At 42.0% G+C, this 6443-nt stretch overlaps 1 long non-coding RNA gene across 1 annotated transcript in view; it reads right to left on the reverse strand.

Annotated features, from left to right (window-relative positions):
* Nucleotides 1–496, reverse strand: part of LOC111724127 — a 17109-nt gene extending 16613 nt beyond the window's left edge. The window contains exon 1 of the long non-coding RNA XR_002772478.1: nucleotides 414–496. This is a non-coding gene — a long non-coding RNA (uncharacterized LOC111724127). The remainder of the gene's footprint in view (nucleotides 1–413) is intronic.
* Nucleotides 497–6443: the final 5947 nt, after the last annotated feature.

Raw genomic sequence — 6443 nt, forward strand, 5'->3', positions numbered from 1 at the left:
GGCTGGGGATTTGAACCCGCCATCTTAGGTGTATGTGGCTGGCACCTTAGCCGCTTGAGCCACAGGCGCCGAGCCGGTCCCAGGTTCTTTTCAACCACTGGCTGTCATGGCTCTCACGTGAAGAGATGGAGCAAGAACTTACTCATTTACCTCCAGGGTGGTACTAAGCCATTTGTGAGGGATCTGCCCCCACAATTCAAATACCTCCCCTTAGGCCCCTCCTCTAACACTAGGGATCAAATCAACCTTTCAACATGAGGTTTGGGGGGCCGAAACTGCCAAATGATAGCAGAGTCTAATGGCACTCTGCTACCCACCTACTTCTGCATCAATTACGATATAGACAAGGAGTAACACAGGGATGAAATGACACATTATTACTGGAAATGCTGACGTTGGAGAGCATGGCTTACCTCTGCAGAGAGACTGACTTCTTATTCCTGAACACTAGCATTATAGACTTGGCTGCCTCGTCACAGTGGAGCTGGAACAGGGCAGACACTGTTTCTGCAAAATCACATAAGAGATCTGCAACAGGAAAGTGCAGTGAATAAACGGCTGGACTCTGGAGTCAGATTAACTGGGTTCCAATCTCTGTTCTGTAACTTACCAGTTACACAATTTAACCTCTCTGGTCTCAGTTTCCTTGCCTCTAAAATGTGAGTGACATTGATACCACGTCACATAGGGATTATGTACCATGATATGGTCTACATCTTGTTTAACTTGTCTAACTCACTTTTATTTAAAACAGTTGATTATGCTATTATACCATAGATGTGTTTGAATTTATTTAATCAGAGGATAATTTTGTAAATGTAAGAATTCAGATCTTTCTATCCTATGAATTAGATATCACACATCAGCAACATTTACTAACGAAATTTCGATTGAAGTCTTTCATTTCTGCAACTCATGTCCTGACTGTAGGAGAAAAAACATTTAGTTGCTATTTTAGGCAGGTAGGAGCTACTGGACAATTATAAATAATGAAATATTTACTTTATCATAAAAGGAGAATGATAATTGAGGACTTCAGCATAAACTTAGTTAAATGAAGAGTCAGGAAAACAAAAATATTAAGGTTCTAAGCCATGAAAACTTTTCCGACTATGATTATTTCATTCTAGTACAATAAAATAATACAAAAGGCAAAATTTTTTCAACCTAAAACATTCCCCGACTGAGAGCCATGAGCAGTTCTAAGTAGGGAATTTTTATAATCTTAGAGGGAATAGCCTATGACATCAGCTGACAGCCATGCAGAAATCTTAAAGTAGACGTGTCACAGGACTTACTATTCTAAACACTGTAGGGAAAATATTAGGAAATACAATTAAGATGTATTTATAATGGAACTGAATCTACTTTAAAATGTACAGCAGTTTTATAAGATGGTGATATTTACAGATCAAAGTCATGTAAGTCCTACTATGGAAATCAGAAATTTAAAATTTAAAATTCTGGTTTCTATCTGAAGTATATTTTACCTTGATAAGTAAACACAACACCCTCTTTAAACGTGCCGTTTGATCATGGGCGATTCTACTTTTTTTGTTCGATCTCCTACAGGTCAAATGACATGCAGTGAAAATCATAACTAAATATTTGGAAGAACTATCTCATGTTTCAAAAATTGTTTTAGATAAGACTAATCCATACTCAACTCAAAATTCTAGGGCAACAAAAAAGACATTTGTTTAGCCACTTAGACTATGAAAGGAACTGATCCTATCTGTGATTAAAATAGTGATTCTTAATGTTTAGGGGTTAAGATCACATTAAAACCAGAATAGCACAGATGGTTATGTATAAATGAAATTCTGCCTACAATTTTAGGGCGTTCACGGTCTCCCATTCATAGCCAGGAGGCAAGAACTCTGTGGGGCAAGAACTCTGCCTTAGAACTGTTATGGGGATCCATTGGTGGTGGGTGGGGTTCAGAGAGGGGTTCTTACTTACCACACATACCTTTTCTAGGGAAAGGTATTCTTCCTACTCCCTAATGAATCTGAACTAAAGTTAAGCTGTTTCTAATTCCAGATTACAACTGCTAACTTTTCTCAAGATGCTCAAAACAGTGAAATGAGGAAAGAAATAATGTTGTTTGATAGTCACTAGCTAGAACCCCACTGATGGTAACACCATCATTTCCTGTACTGAGTGATCTTGGTTCCTAAAAATAACTCCAGTGCTATTCAACTGCTTATATTTGGCATATTCTTTATTCTTATTTGGGAAGGCACATTCCCTTCTACAGCTGAAGAAACTCAGTGTTTGCAAAGAGCTGCCTAAAAACACAGTTCCCGCCAGGCTGTTAAAAATGTTCAGTATCTGAACACTGGCAAGGAATGCTCACGCCCAGGAGAGGCAATGCTGCGGGGCCTAGCAGGAGAAAAACGGGATGCTATATATGGAAAACAGGAAGCTGAACCAGTTGACTCATCTGACCCTTACTCAAACTCACAATCCAGCTACTATTAACTATCCAGAAAAGCAAAAGGCTTAATGGCCAGCCTAAGCTATAAGGGACATACGGCAAATCAGGTCAGTTTCTTCTGCCATTTTCCACCTTACTTTTCAACAGACAAAGAAATGAAGCACTGACTAAAACCTCGGCACAGGCCAGCCGAGCACCCTGACACACTTTACATTGGCACGTGCCTCACAGCAAACTGAATTTTTCATGGATCCTCTGGCTATGATAAAAGAGGGTGGAAGCGTGCCCAGGACATCGAAGCCTCCACGTGAAGGAACCAAAAAAAAAAAAAAAAAAAAATTGCAAGACAAAATTACAGTATCTCTGAATTTTATGACTATTTGTATTATCTATTTGGAGAGAGAAAGAAGAGGAACTGGAAGGACCTTCTCACCCTTTGTTGTTGTTCAGCGTGTTGGTAATTTCCATGTCTGCTTCTCACAAAGTATATTTACATTTTCAAAGAGGAATTTTAGTTTCTCGGGAATGGAGTCATTCATGATTCAGAAGCACTTACCCATTAATACTGCAGGGTGTTGTCAGAGACTTCTTTCTTCTATCCCCATACCTTCATCTTCTTTTCCTTAAAAATTTAAATTAGAAATTACGTTCAAAGTAACTGCAGGGTGACAGATTGAAAAAATATACACAGTTGATCTGCAGAAATGATTCTTAGAAAAAGTAGCTGAAAGCCAGGCATGGCGACTCACGCATTTTGGGAGGCAAAGGCAGGAGGATTGCGTGAGGCCAGGGGCTTCAGACCAGCCTGGGCAATACAGTGAGACCCCCCCCCAATAAAAATTAAATATTTCACACTAGGTGTGATGGCATTCACCTGTAGTCCCAGTAACTCAGAAGGTTGAGGCAGGAGGATCTCTTGAGCTCTAGAGTTCAAAGCTGCCATGAACTATGATCACACCACTGCACTCCAGCCTGAACAACCAGGCTAGACTCTGTTTCAAAAAAGAGAAAAAAGAAGAAATTGCCTAGTTATTGTCTATGTGCTCTGGAAGCTACATCCATTTACCACCTATTTAAAACTCAAGTCCCATTGATTAGCTTGACTACTATCAGGATTTTTTTCTTAATTAAATCTTGTAGTAGGACATTTTCCTCACACAGTAACTGCCTAATTCTGTATACTGAACACCCCCACCGTCCCAACACATACAATTTTCCCCATAACTGTCACCAGTGTTGGAATGGGTCTTCAGGTTGACCTGATTCCCAATGTGTCCCTATGACTTTGACTTCCAAATTACTCTTCTATTCTTCATTATCTGGACACCTTTATTTATAATGTAACCATATAATTTATCATCCGTACTAGGACAATACTTTTGAGAGTGAAAGGCGTATTTTTAATAATTATGCTTTGACAATAAGCTGGAGCTATTCGGGGAATAGCAGAACCACAAGATCATCTGCTTATTTAAAAGTGGTATCTGGTATAGACTGTGCTTAAGAAAAATCTAGTCTTGGTCTAGATGGTATCAATGTAGGTATCAATGCTCTAATCCATGGGGTTATACATGAATGTGTACTTAACTGTTTTCCCATAAAAGTTTACCCTTTCAAAACTTTCCACTCTCAAAAACTGAAAAGTCTTCAAATTATCATGGGATGATTTGCGGCTTCCTGGAGGGAGTGAGCCACAAAGATTGGAGAGGGTAAGTCCCAAGAGTGCTCAAACTACAGGAGATAGACAGCTATCCATTCCTGATTTGGATTTCATAACCATGTGATTAAACGTGACCTATTAGATATAAAGGTCGGTAATCAAACTGTGATCCCACTGTTGGAAGGTTCCTTTCACTTATGTTAGCCTTCCTGTAATTATAGGCAGAAAGAGGAATCCAGGGCTAACTGAGCAAACCTGATCATCTGATGTCTTTACTGGTGAGCATCCTTGAAACTTTAGAACAGTAGGTGAACAAAGATATTCTGAAGTGCAAGTAGCAATGTGGTGACAGAAGGCAACTGTATTTGACATAACAGTGACTCGAGAAATGGCGGAAGGTAATACATAAAAATTGAGAGATGGTATAGGTAAAGTATGGATTTAATTTGAATTCGATACATGTTCTATTATGAAGTGATCTGGCAATATGACTTGCACCATTTCTCGACCTTCCTGTTTAACATGGAAAGGCTATGAATCCTTGCTTAGATTATTAATTTTATAGCTAGCTGTAACTAACATTTGTTTATCATCATAGAGTCATACTCCTGCTTTTCTGGGAGAATATGATTCTTCAATTTCTTTTCCCCCAAACTCATGAATTAGGTACATAAATCGCGACACACACTTCAGTTTAGTCAAGTACTCTTTTCTGGTTCTAAGGGAGCAAAAGGACCTATTTATTCATTTATCAAATATTAGGATAGTCTGTATTATGTGGCTTGGAATAGTGCTTGACACTGGTTAGAAATGTGATTAAATTGCCCTTGAGGAATTAATTTAGTGTAGAGCTGTGCACATGTAAACCTCATAATGTTCTTTTGCTAAAACGATTGCAAGTCACTCCTCAAATCACATAAAAGGGGGGAAAATTGGGGATACCTAATGAAAATCAAGCATGGATCAATTATCTTTTGAATGATAGTTCCCTGTACCGAAACCAGGGAAATTCTGGTTAATTTAGAACAGTGGTAAAACCAATACCTTTAAATCCAAGATTGTTGAGTTCTAACGGCAGCTTTACCATTGATACCATTAATACATAGAATATTATTTAGCCTCTTGCACTGAGACTGGCTAACCAATGGGTTTTATTTTGCCAGTGAGCAATGTGCCAATGTTCCATACCTGAGATTATTTTTGTTTTTTCGTATATTTAAGAATGGTGGTGGCCAAGTGGCACCCCAGCCTCCATTTCTCACAAGAGAAACACTAACTTCTCAGTTTCATAAATCTGATAAATTTGAGTTCTATTCCCCACAGGGTACCGCAGCTCAGTGGGTGGCACCTGCAGCATTTTCTGTTACCAGGATGGCAGCTGGCCTACAGCATATTCTGAATTACTGGGTTTCAGTATGAGGTTGGTTGGTACAAGTTTGAATCGTGTAATCAAAATATGCCCAGACACTATCACAATGAATGTTTTCCTCGCTTTAAAAAAAAAAAAAATGGGGCGACGCCTGTGGTTGAAGGAGCGCTGGCCCCCTATCCTGGGGGTGGTGGGTTCAAACCTGGCCCGACCATAAACTGCAAAAAAAAAAGTTCTTCCAGCTCCAATCTCTACCTAGTTTTAAAAAAGGGCGAGGGGGGGATAGAACTGTACTCCTCAGGATGAAACTTTTACTTCTCATGCCTGTTCCCCATCAACAGACCTGTGAACATTAACACATCCATCAGAAGCAGCCCGTCCAGCTCCCCAGCCTGTCCACAGGGGGACACGTCCCCACCCCCACCTTTCCTGGCCCTCCGCGCCTTCCTTCACCTTTCTTATGGGCACGTGACAGACACGCGCTCACTGCAGGAAAACACCACTAGGTTCAGTAATTCCCTTCCAAAAAGGACACCACCGCTGGTTTGGCTCCGAAGCCCCTCAGGGTGGGCGACCAACCGTCCTGTTTGCCCTGAGATTTGCAGGGCTCAAAACGGGCAAGAGTGGACGAAAGGGACAGCAGTGGAGAAACGAGACGGTCGGTCAACGGTGCGGCTTTGGAGAAGCCGAACTTAGACCCAAGAGGAGCGTCCAGGGCCACCCGGGGCCCCAGGCACAGCCCGACACCTCCCGCGCTCAGCAGAGGGGGAAACTGAGGCCGGGCGAAGGCCTCGGCCGAGTCCCTGTCTCCGCCCAGGCCGGCTCCTTTGTCCCGGGCGGCGCGCTTCCTGTCGTCGCCTCCTCGCCGGCCGCCGCCTGCCCCTCCTCGCCGCGGGCCGGGCTGACGCGGCCGGGAGGAATGCGTTTCCGGAGGGAGAGGGCGGCCGCGGCGGCCTCGGGAGCAGGGGCGGCGG

This window comes from Otolemur garnettii, unplaced genomic scaffold, assembly GCF_000181295.1.
Source record: "Otolemur garnettii isolate 467f Iridium unplaced genomic scaffold, OtoGar3 scaffold00019, whole genome shotgun sequence".
Lineage (NCBI taxonomy): Eukaryota > Metazoa > Chordata > Mammalia > Primates > Galagidae > Otolemur > Otolemur garnettii.